This window comes from Salminus brasiliensis, chromosome 4, assembly GCF_030463535.1.
Source record: "Salminus brasiliensis chromosome 4, fSalBra1.hap2, whole genome shotgun sequence".
Lineage (NCBI taxonomy): Eukaryota > Metazoa > Chordata > Actinopteri > Characiformes > Bryconidae > Salminus > Salminus brasiliensis.
The window spans coordinates 13,361,038-13,387,958 of record NC_132881.1 but is presented as its reverse complement, the minus strand read 5'-3'; the positions used below and the strand labels follow the sequence as shown (position 1 = coordinate 13,387,958).

Here is a 26,921-nt window from a genome sequence, read left to right as displayed (position 1 = left end):
AAGAAATTGTTTTTTATTACTTTTATTTTTTTAATCACAGTTTACACTTTTTCACTCTAGCAAATATTAACGGTAAGCAGAGATTGCATGAAGCAACAAGAAAAACAGAATTATCATGAAAAACACATGAAAACTGTAAAAATAATTGGTCCACGCATGCGCAGAATCGACTCAAACAGAGCTAGTTGTGCACTAATGGCACCCCCTGTGGAGAGTCTTAAGCTTGCGGGAGCCATTACAGCACAGTGTGTAATAAAAACTGAATAAAAATTTCTAAAGAATTTAATTTTTAAAGCATAAAGAAAAATGATATCACTCTCCAGTGTAAATTAGACCTTCCAGCAGTAAATATTCACTCAGCTTCTAGTTTAAGGAAACAGTGGCGTAGGGTTCAATTAAACTCCTCATACCACTTTATATTTATACAAGGAAGCTGTTACTGACATATAATGATCGCTAGATGGCGTTTCTTCCACACGTCATTCAGTTGGGTGTAGAGATTCTCGATATGCCAGGTGAGTTTAAACTGTTCACTGGATGTTCAAAAATAATATTATTATAATTAAAAGATATTAAATAATAATAGTAATAATAATAAGGACTTCCTGTTCGTTTCTGTTCATTTGTGTTGATTCATTGTTCATGTGTTTCACCTGGGACTGGGAGTACTAAAGGAGCGTAGTTCCCTTTGTTCACTGCCGTGAATTGACTCTACTGGAATCCCTGTGATGCTCTGGGATTCCTCACACGTTACCGCCGTGTTCAGGTCAGCTCTAGTTTTGTGGCCCATGTTTAGGAGAGATTCTCTGTCCGACTCGGAGGCAAGCCAGGTACGTTCGCTTCCTGCTCAGGTTCCATGGTGAACCAAGTTCTAGGCAGTACTCTACAGGTTCAGGTTAGGTCGGCCTTGCTTTCTGGTCTGGCAGCTGGTTCCCCCGCTACCTTTGTTTGTACACAGAGCTCGGCTCTGTCCTTAGTATCTCCCCTCTCTGCCCAAGCGAGGTTTGTGGCTTTGTGTTTATACCCCTTTAGTTTTCCCCCTCGTTTCACTCTCGTTTAGCTCCCTGCTCCTCCCAGTCCCAGGTTTGTTTTGTTTGCCATCTGACTTGTTGCGTTTTGGTTCTGTTCATGGTTTTGCCCATGTTGCTGCACTTTGCTTTTTGGATCCCATTGTTTTGTATTTGGTTAATAAAGTATCTTGCTTCGATTTCCATTTCTGCGAGTGTTCATCCCTTCAGGTCTGGCCGTACACGCCATGACAATAACATTAACAGGTGAACGTCATTCTTTATTTTAGTTCATTTATTTTGATTTTCATTTGTTGTATTTAATAATCATTTATAGTGAGACAAAAAAAAGTATTTAGTCAGCCACTGATTGTGCAAGTTCTCCTGCTTAGAACAATAAGAGGTGTGTGAAACTATGAAAGACAAGGGAGGACAATGAGGAAAACAAATCCAGGAAATCAGATGGTAGAATTTTTGTAAGAATTTATTTGTAAATTATGTTGGAAAATAAGTATTTGGTCACCCACAAACAAGCAAGATTTCTGGCTCTCACAGGCCTGTAACTTCTTCTTTAGAAAGCTATTCTGTCCTCTACCTGTTACCTGTATTAATGCCACCTGTTTGACCTTGTTATCTGTATAAAAGACACCTGTCCACAGCCTCAAACAGTCAGACTCCAAACCTAACCATGGACAAGACCAACATTAGATAAACATTAGAGCTTAAAATGTTGGGCTGATTTAAATACAATCAGGGTCATAAGTAATTGGACAGTGACTGAATGTGTGTAATTTAGCTTCAGTACACCACCTCAGGGGATCTGAAATCAAGTAGTCACACAAATGAGCTGGGCCTTGGCATCGCCTTCCACACCTTCAGCTTCCTCTGGTTTTTCTGTTCTTTCTGTCATTAGCAGTGCAAGCTGTTGTAGGAACCAGTGTGATGAGTATCACAGATCTGCTCCTCAAGGGTTGTTTTAACAACAGCAAGATTTATTTCCTACAGAAATGGTACATTTATCTTCTGAGGTGTATTTTTATTAAATTAGACTAATTATTGTTACTGTGTGTAATTATTAAATATACATATTTTAGTTTCAGGATTTGAGGAATCGTTCCTCTGCAGGTCAGTACGGCCTCAGGAGGAAACTAGTACCTGCTAGACGGCTGAAGTACTTGCAGCTAAAAAGTAGACTTTCTAAGGCCAAAGCTCCAGAGATCTCAATACAGGTGTTGAGCTCCAGGCTGGTCCACACTTACAGCTGCATCTCCAAGTCTGTAAGTACTCCTCAGCAGGTAAATCACACACCAGCACAACCTAGAACCCCTTCAACCATGATCCTCCCTCATTTAATAGACTCCTCCTTCAGATCAGAGGTAGTAAAGCTCCTCTGTAGATGAGGTGAAGAACATTTAACCACTGCACTTTAATGATCACTTCTCTTGTAAATAAATGTACTTTTTCTCTCAGAACAGATGTTTAATCATGAGCTGCATGAAGAATTGTACAATGAAATGCAGATATTGTTAAATTTTATTGTAAAAAGATCTTTTTCAAATTTCTCCTTTTCAGTTGTTTAAAACTAACCTACTTTCAGACTTACCAAAAAAGAAAAAGGTAAAGGTGCATGTATTTGTCACTGCACAGCGAAATGTGTCCTCCGCATTTAACCGATCTGTGGTAGTGAACACACACACACACTAGTGATCTAGGGGCAGGGAGTACACACACACCCCGAGCGGTGGGCAGCCAACTCCAGCGACCCAGGGAGCAGAGAGGTTAAAGGGCCTTGCTCAAGGGCCCACCATTGGCAGCTTGCCAAGCCCAGGAATTGAACCCACAACCCTGTTATCGATAGCCAGATGCTCTAACCGCTGAGACACCGCTGCCCCTAAAACCAAGCGTTTCAGTTAACTTACACTTTATGTCCAAATGTTTGTGGAGACCCCTTCTTAGAAATGCATTCATCTACTTTATGTTGCACACACTTTTGACACATATGTGCAAACTGTGGAACTGTGGGGTGTTCATCATCCAACATCCTGACCTCACTAATGCTCTTGTGGCTGAATGCTTCAAAATCTAGTAGAGAGTCTTTTTTCCCTGGACACTAAAGACATCCAACAAAAACAGGTTGTTTTAGGACCTAAATCTACATCTACAGAGGAGCTTTACTACCTCTGCTCTGAAGGAGGAGTCTATTAAATCAATGAGAATTGATGAAGGGTTTCTAGGTTGTGCTGGTGTACCTAGTTTCCAATACAGGTGCTGAGCTCCAGGCTGGACCATACTGACCTCATGAACAGACTCTTCCTTCAGAGGTAGATGTAGATTTACTTCCAAAAGCAACCAGTTTAAGAAACAGATCAGGAAAAATCATACATGACTCAACTGAAGATGTTCAATAATCAGGTTCTGAATCTTCTTGTTGTGCTTCTTGATTCAGACTGCCTGCCGACCACCTACTGCTCCTGATTCAGTCACAGAGACGGGCTGCCCCCCGGACGGGCTGGTCCATGACCTCAGTGTGAGGGACTACCAGAATGTGGTAGGACATCTCCAGTCCTACAGTCTGCAGCTGGGCCAAAAAAATCTAGCAGTGTCTGTAAGAGGAGGTCCGCTGTCCAACACTAATTAAGTGTGGAAATTTAGGTCCGCATCACTTAGGTCTTCAGGTCACCCTCTGGAACACGCAAGTGGATGCCTGAGCAGGACAAGAAGAAGAGGTGAAGACTGTGGTGCTGCATTCAACCACTGCACTTTAATGATCACTTCTCTTGTAAATAAATGTACTTTTTCTCTCATGTTTAATCATGAGCTGCATGAAGAATTGTTCAATAAACTGCAGATATTGTAACATTTTACTGTAAAAATATTTGTAAAATTTGGGTTGTCTAAAACTACTTGCAAACCCTTTCACTTAACCCACACTATATGCCCAAATGTTTGTGGACACCCCTTCTAATAAATGCATTCAGCTACTTTAAATTGCACCCATTGCACATATATGCAAATGCACACACTTTAGTCTTTGTAGAGAAGTAGTGCCAACAGAATAGGACTCTCTGGAGCATTCATCTATTGGCACCATGCTGCCTAATGCCAGTCGTGGGGCAGAGGGGTATAAAGCCCCCCAGTATTGAGCTGTGGCACAGTGGAACTGTGGAATGTTCCACTGCGCCACAGCTCAAACACATTCTCTGGAGTGATTAATGGTGTTTCATCCAATATTTTTGGAATAAGTTGGGGTGGTGATTATTTAACATCCTGACCTTACCAATGCTCTTCTTGCTGAATGCAATCAAATCCTCACAGCAATGCTCCAAAATCTAGTAAGCTGTCTCCAGCCTTCCCTAGACACTAGAGACAGTCAATCCAATAAAACAGCATCAAGAATGAATGAGCAGGTGTCCCAATACATCTGTCCATGTAGTGCATGAGTCTCACTTATCCTACACCTCAAACACCTATAAAATAAAGCATAACACTACTCATAAACCTAATTCCAATCCAAAACCTTTAACTAACTTTACCCTGTTGAACATACACTGAGATGGTGATGATGGTACGCTCGATGAAAGCTAGTCTGTGTGTGTGTGTACTCACATTTCACTGATCTGTTGACTGGGTCCCTGCACCTGCCCCGCCACTGTGTGTACTGACTGACAGACAGACAGACAGAGACATTATCAGGCTGACAAATGATCTGCATCATCTGCAGAATTATCACCATTAACAATATTATCATGATCCAGATTCAGTGGCTGCTTACCTAAATCAAGTCAAGTGACTTTTATTATATAGTATATGATACACAAATTCAAATCCAGAATCTATACACATAAATACACACTATTTTACACTATTCTGCAAGGTCTAGGTGCAACAACTAAGATTAGTTTTAAATTTAGTTAAATAAAAAAAATTAGTTGATGTCATCACTCATGTTTCTCGCACTAACCAGGAACGGTTTGTGCATGGATCACGTTTTCTGTCAATGTTACCATAGTGTATATTTACAGATAAAGCTGCCTAAATACACCAGTAAGTAGGAAATGATGATAGACTAAAATCATTATATGAGAGAACGCTCCCAGCAGGAGAGTGTAAATCACCATGTCAGTGTAAATATAAGCTAATAATGGTAATAAGAAATCATTTTTATATATTTATATATATTAACACCCAAGTAAATCCTCAGATTCAGAGATATAGAGTAATGAAGTAGAACTACTTCAGTACTGTACTTAAGTACTAAAATACTGTATCTGTATCTACTGGAGGATTATTTTATCTCCTACTTCCACTTTTACTTCACTACATATTTTGGATGAGTTTAATACTTTTACTCCGTTAGATGTTTATGTGCTGCAGCTGCAGTGAGGACACTAACGCTAGAGCTCTGTAGTTTATTCCGAGATGGAAGAACCACTAGAAGAAACACCACCTTCCCCACCTTCAAATACTCGTATGTGGCCGAATGGTTCATGTTCATGAACTCAGTCTTCTACAGTTCTGTCCTTCTACTACAGCCAGAGGAACTGTGACAGTACTTAAGTCTGAGCATTTGAAATAATAGAAACACTGATACTCAGACTTTTGACTGCTTTCTGTAAGAACTACAGAACACAATACTGTACTTTTACTTTCAGTACTTAAGTAACTACATGCAATACTTAAGTACTTCCACTTAAGTCTGGAGCTTAAAGACACTTCTACTTCTACTCAAGTCACTTTTTTGATTGGGCACTTGTACTTTTACTCAAGTCTGGGTCTCTAGTACTTTCTACATGTCTGCTGAGATTGTATTTTGCACGTGAGAAAAACAGATTTATCATAAAAAAAAAAACACATGAAAGCATTTGTTGGTGGGTTGTGGGTCCGCGCTTGCACAGGTCACATTTGGATGGGTAGAAATCGGCAGAACACCAGTCTTCTGCGGCACGGCTGAGGAGAGGTGCGTACAGCTTGAGCTCTAGTTCTTAAACTGTTTAAAGAGTTAAAACTCATGATATGCTTAAAAGAAGAGAAAGCTTTAGTGAAAGCAGACTCATTTAGCATTGATTACGAAGTGAGTATCGGTTGAATGCAGTGGATTAAGGTTTGGCCTCTATACAACCTTAACATCTTGTACAGAAATGGTACATTTATATGTAAAAAATAGTAATATTTTAAACTGTGCAAAATAATTAATAATAATAATTAAACATTCGTATTTTAGTTTCAGAATTCAAGGAATCATTCCTCTGCAGACCAGTACGGCTTCAGAAGGACACTAGTATCTACAAAACGGCTGACTTGGAGGAAATGTCTGCATTAGAGCTGCTACACTGAATCTATAAAATTGATAATAATCGATTATTAAAAGTGTTGGCAACGAATTTCATTATGGATTTGTTGTGTCGCACGATGTATGTGTTACTCGTCTTGTCATATCAGCTCATCTCCGCTTACGTTACCTGTGGCGCTTTGTCTACTCTGGAAAAAATGTATAAATAAGAGGGAGATGAGCGAAGTGAGTCAGAGCGGAGGCATAATCTTTAAAATAAATTTAACATCAAGAAGTAAAAATATTCCAAAAAATTAAACATGAATGACGCAGAACAGAAGTTCAGCTTAAATCCTCACCAATGTGGGAGCACAGTCACTACAATAACCCCAGTTAGTTCTGTTTTGAAGTGAGGAAACGTAACGGTGCACTCACACTATGTGAACCGGTGTAACACGGCACATGCTGTTTTTTGCTTAACTAAACAATGACAATGATAGAGTGTGTAAGTGTGTGTGTGTTACTTTTATTATCTGTGTAATTCGCTTAAGCAGTGTTTAAATGTGCTTTATAAAAGTTTAAAAAAAAAACATACAAACTAAAGGCAATTCATCCTGTCTCACTCCTCACTCCAATACAGTGCAGTGTTTGCATCAGCAATGCACTTATTTTTCTTTATTATTTCATTTATTTTATTTTTAATTTATTTAATTTATTTAATAATGTAATCTATTATTATTGAATTATTGTACACACTTATTTGCTCTGTTATTCAATGTTCTATTTTTAAATAAAGACATGGAAATGTATTTTTTTTCGACAGATTAATTGATTATTAAAATAATCGTTAGTTGCAGCCCTAGTCTGCATCTCCACGTCTATCAGTACTCCTCAGCAGGTAAACCACACACCAGCTCAACTTAGAAACCCTTCATCTATGATCCTCCCTCATTTAATATACTCCTCCTTCAGAGCAGAGGTAGTAGATGGAAGCTCCTCTGTAGATGTAGATTTAGGTCCAAAAACAACTAGTTGAAGAAACAGATCAGGAACAATCATACATGACTCAACTGAAGATGTTCAGAAATTAGGTTCTGAATTTTCTTGTTGTGCTTCTTGATTCAGACTGCCTTCAGAACGCCCACTGCTCCTGATTCAGTCCCAGAGACGAGCTTCATTGGTGGAGAGCCTCCCTGCTGTTCCATGGCCTCAATATGGATCACTCTCCAGTCCTCCTAGGCTGGTAAATTAAGCAGTGTCTAAGTCCAAATATTTGTGGACACCCCTTCTAAACAATGCTTTCAGCTACTTTATGTCCCGCCCTTCAACAAAAACAACCAATCAGGTTGCTGCTTACAGATTAAGTCCCGCTCTCCGGTCATGAGCTAAAGTCTCTCGACTACTTTGTGGCTCTGGCCAGACCCCACAAAATAAAAGTGACTAATACAAACGAATCTGCAACATAAAATACTTTTTGACTGAGAAAAATTACTGTCTTACATTAATTCCCACTTCCACTTTTATTTTGTTGTTCATCCAAAAATGTATATGAAAACTGATTAAGGGAAAACTGATCTATTTTTGTTATATTTTATTGCTGCTACATTACTAATCCTTGGTTTTAAAATTTAAAAGAGAAAAGGTATTGGAGTTTTATTAATCTTTTATATTATATAACTTTTATATTAGCAGCGTAATTCATTAACACAGTGAATTTCTGACTAAGTTATAAATTTTTTATGAACTTAATTGTTACTTAGCAAATACCTTAAACTACCTCAAGCTAAATCAGTTATTTATTTCAATAATTGTCAGATTATTCGATTGTAAAAATAGCCCTAATCTGCTGCAGCCTGAGAAGCTTAAAAATGAATAAAGGTTTTATTTTAATTGAAGTGTTTGTCATTACTAAACAGTATGACTATTACTCCACTGAGTGTCATTTTAGTAAGAGAAGGACATTAATATGTAATGTTTAATATCTCAAGCAAGTTTGTTTATGAACATTAAAGCACGTACATTAATCATTTAACAAAATTAATAAATAGCCTTACTCTGCTTACAGGGCCAAATCATCTCCTTTCAGTCCAACTTGAGTGTCAAGTAAAATAATTAAAAACAAAGTTTTACTTTTACCACCGTTTACTTAAGTTTTTCAGATTCATGTCAATGTAAAATATATAAACAAATTCCTAAATAAAATAAAAAACTCAGATACAGACGAGCTCATTTGTGTTTATTTACATTTGTGTTTTAGGCTGTGGCCAATCTACTGTGGTGAGAAGCAGTTTGACCAATGGTTGCTGTAGACCCCTGTACATGTAGACTAATCGTGTCGGTGAGAAGGCGGGGCTTCAACAGGCATGTTTAAAGCTGTACACTGGAAATCAAAATTAGAGAACAATGTATGAACACTTGATTTTTGCAGAAATAATGCAATCTTCATTGGTCAACATTTGAAGGATTTCAAATTCTTGTGAGTGTTTAACAAAACAGTGTTTAACAAAATAACCAAAGTATTCAACAACAAATCTTTATTTCACAAAAAACACAATAATCAAAATTAGAGAACAGCAATGACTGTAGCACAGAGAAAGATTACAACTAAATTTTCTGAAGGTTACAACAGTCACCAGTCAGTAGGAAGTGTACAGGCATGTGCTTTGAATGACTTCAGCACATCTGCAGCCACAGGACATCACTAGTCTCTCACACTGCTCTGGTGTGATTTTGGTCCACTCTTCTTGCAGTTTCTTCCACAGTTCGGTGACTGTAGTGGGTTTCTTGGCCATAACTTTATCACCAAGGATTTTCCAGATGTTTTCTATTGGGTTTAGATCAGGATTCTGAGCTGGCCATTTCATTGTTTCAATGTTTTCAGTTTCAAGGAACTGCTTTACCCGTTTTGCTGTGTGACAGGGGGCATTGTCATGCATGAAAATTGCTGGCTGACTGAGTGACAAATGCAAGGAAGGAACCACGTGTTGTTGAAGAAGGTTCTGATACACACTTGCATTCACTCTGCTGTATGAGAGGCCCAACTCCTGCTGCTGAAAACATTCCCCAACCCATGACATTTCCTCCTCCACCTTTTACTGACTTCTTTACAAACTTTGGGTTCAGTCTTTCCCCAGCTTGTCGACGGTTTCCTATCAGACCCAAATAAATGAAACTTGCTTTCATCACTAAAGTGAACTCTGGAACACTTTTCCTCTGTCCACACAACATGCTCCTCAGCAAAGGTTAATCTAGCCTTTTGATTCTTTCTGCTAATGAGAGGTTTGGTCACTGCAGAGTGGGATTTCAGTCCAAATGCTTGTAAACGTTGAACTGGTGAGCAATTCCAGCTGCAGTGTTGAACCGATTGCCCATGGAGATTCTCCGCATTATCCTGTCCTCTCTTGCATTTGTCTTTCGTGGACGACCAGCCTTCTTGGGGGACTTGAATGAGTTTGTGGTGTTGTAAAGATGCAGTATTCTAGAAATCACAGACTTGGGATACGACCAACTTCTCTTGCTATGGCTGATAGGGTCACCCTTTTGGCCTTCATCTTGACAACCTGCTGACGGAGGGTTTCAGTCACTTTGGAACGGCTTTCCATTTTGCAAAGTCAGTGAAAACAGGAAAGTTATGCTGCCAGTTAAATAGGGTTTGTCAGATAATTAAGGAAATTAGCACCACGTGCCAGATTAACACCAACAATTTGCAGGTGTCTGAGAGTGTTCTCTAATTTTGATCAGTGTTCTTTTTCAAATACCTCATTTATGTTTTTATACTGTGCATTAGAATATATGCAACTCATGAAGTATGTTTAAAATACTGCTCACTCCTGACCTTGACCTTTAGGAAATTGTGTGTTGTTCTCTAATATTAAACTCCAGTGTATAAATCTGCACACAGACTGAGTAGTGACTGTAGAAAGAGACACAGATGTGAAATAAATGCGCACACATTTTTCACATCCCAAAAAGAGAACATGTCCGGTAAAAAGAGGGCGTCTGGTCACCCTGCTTAACGAACCTCTTCGTCTGTCCTGATCATTTATATGATCATTAAATCAGGATTTCTACTGGAGCTTTCCAGCTGCTGGTCTTTTAACACAGGTTTAACTCAGTCTGATATTAAACGGTATATTTGCCATCTGCTGGTCACTTAACCACATTACATCAGCGCTGTATTTTCCCCTCACAGCGTTTATCATTTTTAACATTTTTAAATTATACTGATATTGAATTATTCAATCAATGATTTTACATGAATTTAAAAGTGTTAACAGTGGTGGCTTTTAACAGATGTTTTTAAATTAAATTTAATTAAATGTAATTAAATTAAATTAAATTAAATTAAATTGGTGATTTTTTTCGTTGATTGTATCAGAAAAGTGCTGGACACCACCAGATAACATTATTAAATTATTAAATTATAATTATAAATTATTAAATGCTGGCACTGAATATACAGTTATAAATAACACGTTTACCAGAAACAGAGATGCTACGACAAACATATGTCTGCCCTTACTGGAGTAACACCCGTGTAATTGGCGCTTTGTCTCCGTCTAGCGGCCAGAATCTGTAACTGACTGTATCAATCATAAAAGAAATGACGAGGCTCGTTTCGTTTGACCCAGTGACTCTGCTGCTGCTGGAGGAGCAAGAATTACCAGAGACCCAAAATTGTCATTTATAAATGATTCATCATTTTTATACAGATAACAGCTCTCACTGTAACACAGAACAGAGGAAAACAACTCAACACACTTTTAATCAACAATTATAAGACTTCAGTGGTTTCAGTGGTTAAAAATGTTTGAATGTTTTTTTTCTGGTCTTTCAGGCAGGAATCATCTTTAATCTTTAATTACTAAAGCAGAAGAAATCCTTACATAAATTAATAAGAAAAAAATGTAACAGCACACACGTTGTAACGGTGGTTTTACGTGTATTGTACTACTGCGCATGTGCGCCAGAGTTGTGCCTCTCTATGAAGACGGTGAGTTAGCTGTAGCATGGCCTCCGGTCTGATGTACCTACTCTAAGCTATCTGGACAGTAATGGGGAGATGCGTTGGTGCTTATGTACTATTAAACCCGTCTTCTACCCCGCATGGAGTGTGTCCTGTGTGTGTGCCTCGAGGGAAGCCAGGATTAAGTGTATTTTCTCTGCTAGCTCCTCCACCACCCGCGTTTTCACCCATTACAACGTCCTGCCCTACAGGAAACAGATGTAGAGCAGAAACCGCTCCCATTCTGGCTGCTGAGTGCTGATTGACTGGTGAACTGAACTGCTTATTGGCTGGTCAGACTCACTGACGTCTTAAATGATGTCTTATAATTGATTAAAATGTGTGTTGAGTTGTTTTATGATGTATTGTGTGGAGAATGTGAGCAGTTATCTATATCAAAATCATTATTACTTTTGCACAAAAGCTCTGTATGGACCCATTCATTTTGGACTTGTGGTTGAGCGCCCTCTAGGGTCTGAACAAAACGGAAGGCATAATCAAGTGGTTTATCTATTTAGAATAATGTCTAATAGTATAGGTCATATAATGTCCTCAGTAGGGGGGTCTCTGATATTTCTCGTCACTACAAGTTCTCTTGGATTGTATTAGCTAGCATGCTACTGCTTAGCCAGCCGAGTTGCCCCCCCCCCCCCCCCCCTTAACAGTGTGTTTTATCTAGTGGTAGTTGTTTTTTATTGCTTTATTATTTTATTTGGATCCCAATTATCTGATGATCTTACACAAGGTTAGCTCGATAGCGGATAGCAAGTGCACGATAACTAGTGTAAAATTATTGCACATAAAAATGAGTAAAAATAAGACAGTGTCGTATTACAACCTCAAGTACCAATTATCCATTTAACTGGATATATAGGAAGTCAGGAGCACAACCATGAAACAAACACAATGAGATACAAGAACTTAAAGAGCGCAAATAAAATAAAATAAATTAATTCAATAAATAAGTGAACACTACAAACTTCACAACAAAACCACCAAATTATAAATACATGTGAATTATACATTCCACAACGACCCAAAGCTTGTTACTCACTTTGATGTACGATGTTACAGTAAAGAAAAAAAGGAGTTACTACTTTTCATTTACTAATTGTTGTACATTGAAACAACTAATCTAAAGATAACACTGGTCTAAAATATTGGCACTCAATAAAACAATGAGATTAAGACTCTTATTTATAAAAGCATGTAAAGGGGAAGGAAAGAGCAGTGATTCATTTAAACTAGCAGGGGATTCGACTCCTGTAAGGGGAAACACACTACATTAATGCTCTGCAGCTTCCACCAAAACCCCCAGTCAATTACATACATTTACACACCTGTAACCAAAGCTTTAGTGCATCTGCCTTAGAGCTCTGCTCTCTGCTCACTAACCCAGACTCAGTCCCAAACCCCAGGCACTGCTACACGCTGCAGTCAGTAAGAGTTTGCTTTAAAGACAAGTGCATTAGCGAGCAGACTCTACATTTGCTACATGCTAACTTGGACACAAACAGTAGGGACCTGTATCTAGGCCTCACTGTTGCAGACCGGGTTCAATGCCACAAACACCATCCATTTTAAATGAAGCCCTCAAAGCCTCACTAAAACTGCAGTCCAAGCTGCTGCACACTAGAACCAACAGACACCTGCTTTCACACAAGCTGAACAGCAGCAGATACTGTGACTCCGTTACAGCATCAACTACTAAAACCAACACACAGCAAATACCTGCATCTGGCTTCAATGCTGCATACCGGACTCCCTGGCCTGTACAGCAGTTCACTCCTCCACATCCTCCAAACCGTCCGAATGAAGAATTCCAAGCTGTGCTGAACTTTAACGAGAGCTCTCCTCCTGCTACCTGCACATGTCCCTGGCACTGAACCAAATGATAACTGGAGCAAACAATTAGAAAGGTGTACTTGCTCTTCTCCTACTGTAATACCCTTAGTATGGGTCACACTAGCTTTACCTGTTAGTATCAGTTTTAAATGCCAGAGTAGCAACAACAGTATTACATCAGTTTAACATGCTAGTGTTTAACATTTGATTAATAAAGATACATTTATATTAAGATAAAAGCAAAACTTTATTCAGAGAAAAACATCTCAGTAATGATCAATAAATATCTTTCCATAAATTTTAATCTGGCATATAAGTATGAATTAATCATAATATAATTATGTTATATTACATAATGAAAATATATATTTATTTTATATATTATATATAATTATTATATATAATATTATATATTATATTTATAATATAATACCAAAAGTATATTTAAATAATTGTTTACTGTTGACTACAGAATATTGGTTCCTCAAAATACCACTTCCCTTCTATTACCATAAAGGTAACACTAACAAGTGATTGTCATTTTAGTTCATTTAGACTTTAATTTATTGTATTTATTAATTATTATTGTATTTGGTGTATTAGAATGTACTGCTTGTTTTCTAGAAAAAATTCATAATCCTGTGTGAATAATTCATAAGAGTATTTTATGGACAATCAATTCTTTAACAGGCTTATTTACTATTTAAGTGGTGAAAAATGCACACAGACACATCAGTGGAATGCACCTCACACTAGCAGGTGTTACAGTATAAGAGCATCACAAAGACTATAAACCTTTGAGAAACTGCCCTTCTAGGAAAAAACAGCATACCCCAGCAAACCAGACCAGCATAAACCAGTTTAAACCATTTTAGATGAAGATGTAATCCTCAGTTTGGAAAAGTAGAGATTGTTTTAACAGGTTTTGGGAGGCATCGTTGGCAGCTGATGATTAATAGCCTTTTATTAAAGATGAATGAAGATGACCTAGGCCCAAATATGTGATGTCCTCATACTTTATTAAAACTACTGTAATAAAAGAAGTGGGAATGTTACTTTTTACCTCTGGAAATAGATGAAAACAGACCACTTTACACAGTAAACCCCAAATCTCAGAATCTCTTTATTCCGCCAACTATGTTACACTTTTACTTGGTGAGAGCAACACAACTATGACATGTAACAAAAAAACAGACCGTTAACAAGTATTATACTAAAAGAGAAAAATACACGAAACAATAAATAGAATAAATAATAAGTTAAAAAAGTAACAAAGAGCTGTAAAAAAATCTGTAATCAGAAATCTGTACTTGTACAGGTATGAATACTGTACATCAATATGTAGCCCGAGTAGACATCTATATACAAACTATTATGTACAGATATGATATAAATATCTACAGAAACTTAACATCTATACAGCTGTGCAAATAATCATAGTGCAAATGGTAAGCATGTTATGTATCCGTACATTGTTGAAGTTAAATCCAGTTTGGTTCAGTGAAATTTAGAAGCTCAGTTCTAAAGAACTTTTCTTTAGAATAGGTTTATAGATTACAGTTCTATTATTAAGCTTATATTTCACAATTGCACATTTCTGTTCCAAAGTTCATGACAGTACATCAGGTATGAGAGAAAAAAAGTACATTTTAATAACAATAACAATAAGAAGAAGAAGAAGAAAAAAAAGAAGAAGAAGAAAAGTAGTTAAAATAGTAAAAAGGAGTTAAAAGTCATGTTTGCTGCTTTTCCTGATCTCAGTGTCTTCGCCTCCTCCTTTTCCTCTTGGGTTGCTTAGGCAGTGGCTCTCTGCTTGTGTCCAGTTCAAAGTGAGAGGCGAAGCTTGTCCCAGTTGGTGAGCTGAAGACCTCTGCGATCTGGACCTCCATACTCCGAGCGGGACAGCGACACTCCTCCCACAGGCGCTGCTTAATTTCTTGGCCTAGCTGCAGGCTGTAGGGATGGAGATGTCCTGATGGAGTTCTGAGCAGAGGGTCCACCACAGAACCAGAAGTGAGGTCTCTCTACCAGTGAAGCTCATCACTGGGACTGAGTCAGGATCAGTGGGTGGACTGACAACAGTCTGAATCAAGAAGCACAAAAAGAAAATTCAGATGGACAGAACCTTGTTGCCCGGATCCACCATTACGGGGGGGTCCTATGAAACTAAGACAAAACAAATGACAATACATATATAGAAACTTTATGATCACCTATGTGTTACACAGAATCAGACCGATATAAAGCAAAAAACACACAGTTGCAGAAGGACAGACCCTTGTTGGCCACATCTACCATCACGATGGGGTCCTGAAAACCTATAAGACAAAAAAAGGAAAGGAAACTAACCTTTCACACTTGCAGAAAGATAGATAGCAAGTCACACACACAGTTGCACATGGACAGACCCTTGTCCACCAGATCCACCATCAGAACCTGTAGGACAAAAAAAAGAAAGTCAATACATGTACAGAAACTGAATTATCACCTACCTGTTAGACAGTTGCAGAAAGATAGACAGTGAGCCATACACAGATGCAGATTGACAGGCTGTGGTGGCTGGATGCATGGTCAGGGAGGGAGGGGCTCATGGGGTCATGAACCTGTAAGACAAAAAAAGAAAATACATGTATAGAAACTGAATGATCATCTACCTCTTACACACTTGCAGACAGATAGATAGCGAGCCACACACAGGTGACTTGAAGGAAAGATCCACCATCAGGAAGGGGGGAGCATTGGGTCCTGAAAGCATGCAAGACAACAAAAAGGCAATACATGTATAGAAACTGAACGATCACTTACCTGTCACAGAGTTGCAGAATGATGGACAGCGAATCACACAGTTGCAGATGAAAATATATTTGTTAGAAGGATACACCTTCAGGGAGAAGAAGAGGTTGATTGACTTGTTGAGAACCTGTAACACAAAAAAAGAAAGTCAATACATGTATAGAAACTGAATGATCATCCACCTGTTACACACTTCCACACGGATAGTAGCGAGTCACATACAGTTGCCGATGCACCTTGAAGGACAGATCCACCACCAGGAAGGGGGGAGCCATTGATCTTTAAAGCCTGTAAGACAACAAAAAGTCAATACATGTATAGAAACTGAATGACCACCTACCTGTTACACACTTGCAAACAGATAGATAGCGAGCCACACACACAGTTGCAATGGACAGACCCTTGTTGGCTGTATGCACCATCAGAATGGAGGGAGCCATTGGTCCTGAAAGCCTGTAATGGGGCCTTTGAGGGCTATGATTAAAGATACTGGAAATGCCAAATTCCACTGTAATCTTTCCTGGACACAAGAGGGTCTTTTAGCATTTGAGACCGTGAAACAGAGGTTACAAGAAGCTCCAGCATTGGCGTTTCCAGATTACTCCAAGAATTTCTTACTGTATGTGTCTACTTCTACTGGAGGTAAATATGCATGTGCAGTCCTCTGTCAAGCGACAGGTACAGGAACAAGTCCACAGCCTGTTTCTTATTATTCCACAGCTTATTCAGAAGTTGAGTTGGGACTGCCATTGTGTTATAGAGCTATGGTAGGAGTTTATCTAATGTATGACAAAGCATCAGCAATCACGATGTGTTAGCCAGTAACAATTCTTACCCATCATAGCCTTAGAAACCTACTGAACCATGGCAAATATACACTGACTATGCCAAGGCTTAGAGATTATTATAGGCTTTTAGAGCAGGAAGATGTCACCCTAGTAAGGTGTGCCACAGTGAATCCAGCTGAAACTTTGCCAACTCCAAAAGATGGTGAGCCACATGATTGTGTGCAAGAAGCTGAGAAATACTCAAGGCTTAGGTCAGATTTAAAAGCCCTCCCACCGGAGAAGGCAGACCTGGAATATTGGACTGATGGGTCCTGCTATAGGAGAGGAGACAAATTGTGTGTGGGTTATGCAGTAGTAAAAGCCCAAGGAGAAAACTTTGTGGTTGAGAAGGCTGCAGTCATACCACAGCTGGCTTCAGCACAACTTGCTGATAGTTCCCCTATACAGGATCATGAGCAAATAATGAAATTGTTACATGCCATGATGAAACCCAAAGAAATTGCTATGTGCATCACATAAAAGGGATATGTCAAGGGTCACACAGGGGAATAAAGCGGCTGATGAAGCTGCAAAGGCAGTTACAGGAGCAGACAAATGGGGTGAAGTCTTTTTGGTTACACATGAGGTAGACATGAAAGACAGAATAACAATTAGGGATGTGACCTTAATGCAGGAAGCAGTTCCTGAGATAGATAAACAGTTGTGGCGAGATCAAGGAGCCACTAAAGACTCTACTGGCCTTTGGAGGAATCATGAGGGGCTGGTAGTAGCACCTCCTGACCTGTTAGGTCTGATGATTCAAGAAGCGCATGGTTTAGCCCATGTGGCAAGGGGCGAGGTAAGGAGGAAGATTATTAAGGAGTATGGGTTTTGGGCACCATATTTGCTTGAGCAGATAGACTATGTCATTGGTAGATGCACAATTTGCTTGAAAAACAATGTTCGTTGTAGTGGACCGCTTTTCAAGGTGGCCAGAGGCCTGTCCAACCAAACGGAAAGATGCACAGTCCGTTGCCAAGTTTCTGTGCAGAGAGGTCATAAGCAGGTGGGGACTTCCAGATCGGATATCCTCAGATAATGGGAAGGAGTTCGTGGATAAGACAGTGAAATTAATTTGGCAAAAATTGGGGATAAAACAGTGTCTTGGGGCAGTATATCATCCTCAAAGTCAGGGAATTTGTGAGAAAATGAATGTTGTTTTGAAAAACCGCATTGTGAAAATCTGTCAGCACACAGGTTTGAATTGGGTTGATTGCTCTTCCATTGGCATTAATGGTGTGTCGCTCAAGTGAGCTGCGTGATTTGCATATGACGCCACATGAGTTGGCGACAGGCAGACGAATGCCAACACCGTGCCTGCATACAGGGGGAAAGGGTCCAAGTCTTGGACTTTTGGAAGATGAAATGAAAGCGTATGTGACATACATGGCTAATCCACATAAGAGAATATCCATGTATGTGTCTGACAGGCAAAAGAAAGAAGAGGTACAGGAGAGGCTGGATGAGCAAAAGAGGAATGTGGTGCAACCTGGGGACAAGGTGTTTGTGAAGGTGTTTAGAAGAAAATGATATAACGAACGCCGTGAAGGTCCTGAGGTTGTGCGTAGTACTGGAACTGCAGTCCAGGTTAAAGGGTCTCCAACGTGGTATCATTTGTCACATTGTGTTAAAGAACTTAGGGAAGAGGCAGCCCATTTGCTTGGAGGAGATGTGGAAGGCTCAAGGGAACCAGGACATACAGAAGGAGAAAGGCAGGAAGATCTCCAGGGTCAAATTCCAGAAGAGGAGATTGTCCATGATGTGGACAATGGTGATGACTCTGTGGGCATTGCTGATGATGCCGGAAATGACTCTGCAATTAATCAACAGGAAAGAAGGTTTGAGAACATTGAGGTTAGGAATGTCCCAGAAACGGAAAGGAATCATTTCAGGGGAGTGTGAAGCACCAAAGGCTGCTGAGGGCACTGATTCCTCTATAGGGGAAGTCAGAGAGTCAAATAAACATCCAAGACCAGTTCGAAAAAGGGTCAAACCGAAGATTGAGGTAAATGTATCAGTGGGAAATTCCACTTTATTAACATTAAATATTACTAAAAGCATAAATGTGTCACATCCACCAGAATCAGCTGTTCAGGTGATTCCAGTAACAGTAACTCCTGTGCAGTTGGTAATTACAGTCAAACCAGGCAGATCAGTTCTTCCATGTAGGTGTGGAAGATTTAATACTGAAGGTAATGATCCCCCTGAGTGGAGAAATAGTCGTGGTGAAGAGATTGTGTTAGCAGGGCCTACAGCTGATATGGTGCCTTACAATCAAAGAAAGTATGTTTTGTCCAATGACATTCAGAGTTAAATATGATTGTTCAATTCTTATGCGTAATGTTACATGGGAAGATCAAGGGGAGTATACATGTACTTACTTTGAGCCAGAGTTCAGCTTTGTACCAGTGCAGAAAGTGTGGAAACAGGAGCATGTAACTCGTAAGATGATAGTTAACATTAAAAACTCAAGCTTAACTGAGAGCTCCACAGGAGATAAAAGGGGACCAGGAACAATTTCCTGTAATAACCATCTCAGGGGTAAAAACTGTGCCAAGGCAGGTTACAACTGTAGCTCCAGAAACAACTAAAAGTGTTAATGTTACAGGTCAGGTTACTACTGTAATCATAAATAATACAGAACCTGTAAAAACCACAATGATGACAAGAACGCCTGTAGGTGTCACTTTAGGGAATAGAACTAGTGAGAATATGACAAGCTCAACTGCAGTGAATGGTACAGGGATAACAACACCAGTAATGGAAGTAGCAAAAGTGACCCATCCATCTAATATGACATTAGTAACACTGCAAGATGAAGTAAATACAACTGAGAAATTGTTAGTAACCATAGAACGGAGTGAGAGCAATAATGATGACAGTGTTGGAGAACACTGTTGGAGAGTGAAGTAAGTAGAGATGTAATGATGCATGAGCCTTCTACCAAGGTGACAAATGTATTACAGGATTTAGACTGGATTCCAGGAGATGTGATAGATCAGAATCAAGCACTGAAAAAGAGAGGCGCTAAGTGGAAGGCATATAGATTTGATTCATCTGTGTTGCAAATATCAGACCCTTGGGCAGCCAGGAACTTATGGTTTCAGCAGATAACACATTCTGTAAGAACAAGCAAACAAATTAGTGGTCCATGTGTGGTGAAAGTCCCGACACCAGGCACTTGGCCTTCCATTTTGGAAACAGTTCCTGAACCTTTAAGTACAGAATGTCAGTATTATGCATTATCATGGCTGTTCTACAAACAGCAAGCAGCATATGATATGTGGATGGCTACATCAGTGGGTTTGTTTAGACCTGGAGAGAAGTGTAGTTGGATGAGGCAATTACCATATGTAAACATAATTGATCAACATGAACATGTACAGACAGCAGTCCCTGATTCAATGGAAGTAAAGGCAGTAAAGGCTAAAGGTTGTTTTTGTTCTAATAATACTCATGGTGGGTCTGGAACGTTTATGGGAATTTCAGATTGTGACAGCTATGATACATTTGGATGATAAACATAAAAATAGGGATGGTTTGTTTGAAGTGATTTTCCGGCTACCACGTGGCCAGAATAAAATAGTGATGGTGCATCATGAAACATTGCCAGGTAATGTGACCCTAGGAAATTTTAAAGATCTTTGGTGGGTTTGTGATGATAAGGCATATATATTTTTGCCATATGGGTGGACAGGATGTTGTTACTTGGCAACATTAAAATTGCCATATGAGGTGTACAACATTAAGAAAGGTGAAGCACCTGATGACACCCAAGCCAAGGTAATTCCTGGATATAGACAGAAAAGTGAAATGGCACAATTTCAAATTTAGAGGCCTATCACTGGAGGATAAGTATAGAAGAAAAATGGGGAATAGGCTTATTTCCATGGTATGGTGTGACCTTCCTAGCAGACCATATTGATAACATCACTTACACCTTACAGGGATTTGCTAATGAGACTATTAGAGGGTTTGAATATTTATCAAATACTCAGAAGAGTCACAGATTGACGTTGTTGAAACATGATATGGCTCTTGATTACATTCTGGCTAAGCAAGGGGGGTTATGTGTAGCTCTGAATTTAACAGGAGATGCTTGTTATACTTTAATTCCTGATAATTCTGATAATATGACTGATGTAATAGGGGCACTAAAAAAGATAAGAGAGGCATTTGGCCCATCCCAAGGAGCAGAATGGTCTGTGAATGCATGGTTGCTGGAGAGATTAGGACCAATGGGAACATTGTTGGCTCAGTTGTTCGGTGCTGCGCTTTTGTCGCTATGTGTGATGTTCTGTTGCTGCACATTCATATTGACTTTTGCTAAGGCGATGATTTTAAGATGGGTTGGAGTTGTAATGCCGGGGGAACAAGTTCAACTGCCATTATTACCTAGGACAGATTCGGAAGAAGATGAGGGATTAGTGTTAGAAGGTGATTTGGTGGATAAATATCCATTCTGAGTATCTACTCTGATTATTACTTCCATTTAAAGTATCAGGTCTTTTTATCATAAGTTATAACACCTATGTTACATTATCATATGTTATGTAAAGGGGATTGTAGTATTTTGTAGTATGGCTGAAAAAGGTGGCTTAAAATATGATTTAATGAGTAGTAATAGTTTGACAGTATAATACTGTTGTGTAATGTGCATTTGATGTTTTGAAGAAAAGATATTGGCTGTTGTTTTTTATCTTTCCCTTCAGACTAGCGGTGGGGAGTACCACTGTGGGGTGACTGGTATTCTGAGATCCCGAGAGGCAGAAAAGGGGTCAGACGTTGATGGACATTACTAATCGGGAGATCTGAAGACCTTTTGAACAAGGACATTGTAAAGGCATCTATCCAGATTCACCATCAAGGAACACCGATGTTGATGAATTGCAATGTGCCACATTTAAACTTGTCATTTATTACTGTCTGTACTCTAAATACACTACATGTACAAATAGAAGTTCTGATATGTATAACCTATTGTTATTATATTGTAAACAAGTTGTAAGATGATGTATTTTGTTGTGAGTAAGCACAGTGTGAACTCAGGGGTTTTGATCTTTTCTCGATACTAGGGACAGTAATGGTAGGCAGGGACAGGTGTATTGGAAGGTCAGATGGGTTGACCAGCCTGAAAGTACACATTATTTTTGGTTTAATGGGGTTCCACATGTATTTACTCACACTTGCAGGATTCCATATTCAATATCTATATTGGCAAGACATTCCTTCTTTTTTTACATTGGCAGAGGGACCGTAAGAGAGTTTTTCCTGTCTTGGGTGATTGAGAGATATTAAAGGTGAGATAGCTGCCTGGCAGGTTTTCGCTCTCACACTCACACTGAAATTAGTGCTAGGCACTCATAGAAGGAATAGCTCTTTAGAAGCACATGTAACCATGTGTGCCATGCTCTTTTATTTTATTGAGCCGTTGATAAGGCTCAAAGGGGGGCAAATGTAGTGTATTTATTGGCTATACAGATGTCCATAGGCCTGAAGGAATGGTATGGAGTTGAGGAATGATATGGTAAGCCACATGGGGTAGATGTGGAAAAGAAAGGGGGTCCTGTTTCCTGACCAAATGTGAAAACTATACATGAATCAAGGAACATAAGATGCTGTTTAGATTTGGACATCCCTTTGGGTGTACATGACATAGATTTAAACGTGGTCCAGATGTGTCTGTGGACAATGTATGTAATGGTGGGGGCTGATGAGTGTTCCTTATGGATGAAATGCAAAGATTCTGCATATGGGAACAATCCAACAGAATATGACGTGTAGTAGGGTATACACACTCAAGGTATTCCTATGTCGAGGAGAGAGATCGAGGAGCACTCAGAATTGGCAGACTCTCTCCACACTTACTGTACTTTTGATTGGAATAAAATATTTCATTGTAACAACTAAAGACGGTGGTTACAGACTCTCCTTTTTAAATAAGAAGTCCATCTCCAGAGGAAGACGAACCGAGACGACAAAGGCAATACATGTATAGAAACTGAATGATCACCCACCTGTTACAAACTTGCAGACGGATAGATAGCGAGCCACACACAGTTGCAATGAACAGACCCTTGTTGGCGTTATGCACCATCAGGAAGGGGGGAGCCATTGGTCCTGAAAGCCTAAAAGACAACAAAAAGGCAATACATGTATAGAAACTGAATGATCACTTACCTGTTACAGAGTTGCAGAATGATGGACAGCGAACCAAACACAGTTGCAGATGAAAATATATTTCTTAGAAGGATACACCTTCAAGGACAAGAAGAGGTTGATGGACTTCTTGAGAACCTGTACACAAAAAAGAAAGTCAATACATGTATAGAAACTGAATGATCACTTACCTGTTACACACTTGCAGACAGATAGTAGCGAGTCACACACAGTTGCAGATGCACAGACTCTTGGTTCATGTGGTCCGAAAGACCTTCAAGACAAAAAAAAGAAAGTCAATACATGTATAGAAACTGAATGATCACCAACCTGTTACACACTTGCAGACAGATAGTAGCGAGTCAAATACAGTTGCAGATGCACAGACCCTTGGTTCATGTGGTCCAAAAAACCTGCAAAACAAAAAAAGAAAGTCAATACATGTATAGAAACTGAATGATCACTTACCTGTTACACACTTGCAGACAGATAGTAGCGAGTCACACACAGTTGCAGATGCACAGACCCTTGGTTCATGCGTTCCAAAAAACCTGTAAGACAAAAAGAGAAAGTCAATAAATGTATAGAAACTGAATGATCACCTACCTGTTACACACTTGCAGACAGATAGTAGCGAGTCACACACAGTTGCAGATGCACAGACCCTTGGTTCATGTGGTCCGAAAGACCATTAAGATAAAAAAGAAAGTCAAAACATGTATAGAAACTGAATGATCACCTACCTATTACACACTTGCAGACAGAGAGTAGCGAGTCATACACAGTTGCAGATGCACAGACCCTTGGTTCCTGTGGTCCGAAAAACCTGTAAGACAAAAAAAGAAAGTCAAAACCTGTTACACACTTGCAGACAGATAGTAGCGAGTCACACACAGTTGCAGATGCACAGACCCTTGGTTCACGCGGTCCGAAAGACCTTTAAGACAAAAAAAGAAAGTCAATACATGTATAGAAACTGAATGATCACCAACCTGTTACACACTTGCAGACAGATTGATAGCAAGCCACACAAACAGTGGCAATGGAAAGACCCTTGGTTCATGCGGTCCGAAAAACCTGTAAGACAAAAAAAAAAAAAAGTCAATACATGTATAGAAACTGAATGATCACCTACCTGTTACACACTTGCAGAAGGATAGTAGCGAGTCAAACACAGTTGCAGATGCACAGACCCTTGGTTCATGTGGTCCGAAAAACCTGTAAGACAAAAAAAGACAGTCAATACATGTATAGAAACTGAATGATCACCAACCTGTTAAACACTTGCAGACAGATTGATAGTCAATACATTTATAGAAACTGAATGATCACCTACCTGTTACACACTTGCAGACAGATAGTAGCGAGTCACACACAGTTGCAGATGCACAGACCCTTGGTTCATGTGGTCCGAAAGACCTTTAAGACAAAAAAAGAAAGTCAAAACATGTATAGAAACTGAATGATCACCTACCTGTTACACACTTGCAGACAGATTGATAGCAAGCCACACAAACAGTGGCAATGGAAAGACCCTTGGTTCATGTGGTCCGAAAGACCTTTAAGACAAAAAAGAAAGTCAATACATGTATAGAAACTGAATGATCACCTACCAGTTACACACTTGCAGACAGATAGTAGGGAGTCACACACAGTTGCAGATGCACAGACCCTTGGTTCATGTGGTCCGAAAGACCTTCAAGACAAAAAAAAGAAAGTCAATACATGTATAGAAACTGAATGATCACCAACCTGTTACACACTTGCAGACAGATAGTAGCGAGTCAAATACAGTTGCAGATGCACAGACCCTTGGTTCATGTGGTCCAAAAAACCTGCAAAACAAAAAAAGAAAGTCAATACATGTATAGAAACTGAATGATCACTTACCTGTTACACACTTGCAGACAGATAGTAGCGAGTCACACACAGTTGCAGATGCACAGACCCTTGGTTCATGCGTTCCAAAAAACCTGTAAGACAAAAAGAGAAAGTCAATAAATGTATAGAAACTGAATGATCACCTACCTGTTACACACTTGCAGACAGATAGTAGCGAGTCACACACAGTTGCAGATGCACAGACCCTTGGTTCATGTGGTCCGAAAGACCATTAAGATAAAAAAGAAAGTCAAAACATGAATAGAAACTGAATGATCACCTACCTATTACACACTTGCAGACAGAGAGTAGCGAGTCATACACAGTTGCAGATGCACAGACCCTTGGTTCCTGTGGTCCGAAAAACCTGTAAGACAAAAAAAGAAAGTCAAAACCTGTTACACACTTGCAGACAGATAGTAGCGAGTCACACACAGTTGCAGATGCACAGACCCTTGGTTCACGCGGTCCGAAAGACCTTTAAGACAAAAAAAGAAAGTCAATACATGTATAGAAACTGAATGATCACCAACCTGTTACACACTTGCAGACAGATTGATAGCAAGCCACACAAACAGTGGCAATGGAAAGACCCTTGGTTCATGCGGTCCGAAAAACCTGTAAGACAAAAAAAAAAAAAAGTCAATACATGTATAGAAACTGAATGATCACCTACCTGTTACACACTTGCAGAAGGATAGTAGCGAGTCAAACACAGTTGCAGATGCACAGACCCTTGGTTCATGTGGTCCGAAAAACCTGTAAGACAAAAAAAGACAGTCAATACATGTATAGAAACTGAATGATCACCAACCTGTTAAACACTTGCAGACAGATTGATAGTCAATACATTTATAGAAACTGAATGATCACCTACCTGTTACACACTTGCAGACAGATAGTAGCGAGTCACACACAGTTGCAGATGCACAGACCCTTGGTTCATGTGGTCCGAAAGACCTTTAAGACAAAAAAAGAAAGTCAAAACATGTATAGAAACTGAATGATCACCTACCTGTTACACACTTGCAGACAGATTGATAGCAAGCCACACAAACAGTGGCAATGGAAAGACCCTTGGTTCATGCGGTCCGAAAAACCTGTAAGACAAAAAAAAAAAAAAGTCAATACATGTATAGAAACTGAATGATCACCTACCAGTTACACACTTGCAGACAGATAGTAGGGAGTCACACACAGTTGCAGATGCACAGACCCTTGGTTCATGTGGTCCGAAAGACCTTCAAGACAAAAAAAAGAAAGTCAATACATGTATAGAAACTGAATGATCACCAACCTGTTACACACTTGCAGACAGATAGTAGCGAGTCAAATACAGTTGCAGATGCACAGACCCTTGGTTCATGTGGTCCAAAAAACCTGCAAAACAAAAAAAGAAAGTCAATACATGTATAGAAACTGAATGATCACTTACCTGTTACACACTTGCAGACAGATAGTAGCGAGTCACACACAGTTGCAGATGCACAGACCCTTGGTTCATGCGTTCCAAAAAACCTGTAAGACAAAAAGAGAAAGTCAATAAATGTATAGAAACTGAATGATCACCTACCTGTTACACACTTGCAGACAGATAGTAGCGAGTCACACACAGTTGCAGATGCACAGACCCTTGGTTCATGTGGTCCGAAAGACCATTAAGATAAAAAAGAAAGTCAAAACATGAATAGAAACTGAATGATCACCTACCTATTACACACTTGCAGACAGAGAGTAGCGAGTCATACACAGTTGCAGATGCACAGACCCTTGGTTCCTGTGGTCCGAAAAACCTGTAAGACAAAAAAAGAAAGTCAAAACCTGTTACACACTTGCAGACAGATAGTAGCGAGTCACACACAGTTGCAGATGCACAGACCCTTGGTTCATGTGGTCCGAAAGACCATTAAGATAAAAAAGAAAGTCAAAACATGTATAGAAACTGAATGATCACCTACCTATTACACACTTGCAGACAGAGAGTAGCGAGTCATACACAGTTGCAGATGCATAGACCCTTGGTTCCTGTGGTCCGAAAAACCTGTAAGACAAAAAAAGAAAGTCAAAACCTGTGACACACTTGCAGACAGATAGTAGCGAGTCACACACAGTTGCAGATGCACAGACCCTTGGTT

General features: G+C 39.4%; 1 long non-coding RNA gene across 1 annotated transcript; it reads right to left on the bottom strand.

Moving 5' to 3' along the window:
- Positions 1-15,275: 15,275 nt before the first annotated feature.
- On the bottom strand, positions 15,276-15,965 carry LOC140554003 (uncharacterized). The gene is made up of 3 exons (XR_011979581.1): positions 15,932-15,965; positions 15,619-15,729; positions 15,276-15,292 (listed from the first exon to the last, which is right to left on the bottom strand). It is a non-coding gene; the product is annotated as an uncharacterized lncRNA (long non-coding RNA).
- Positions 15,966-26,921: the final 10,956 nt, after the last annotated feature.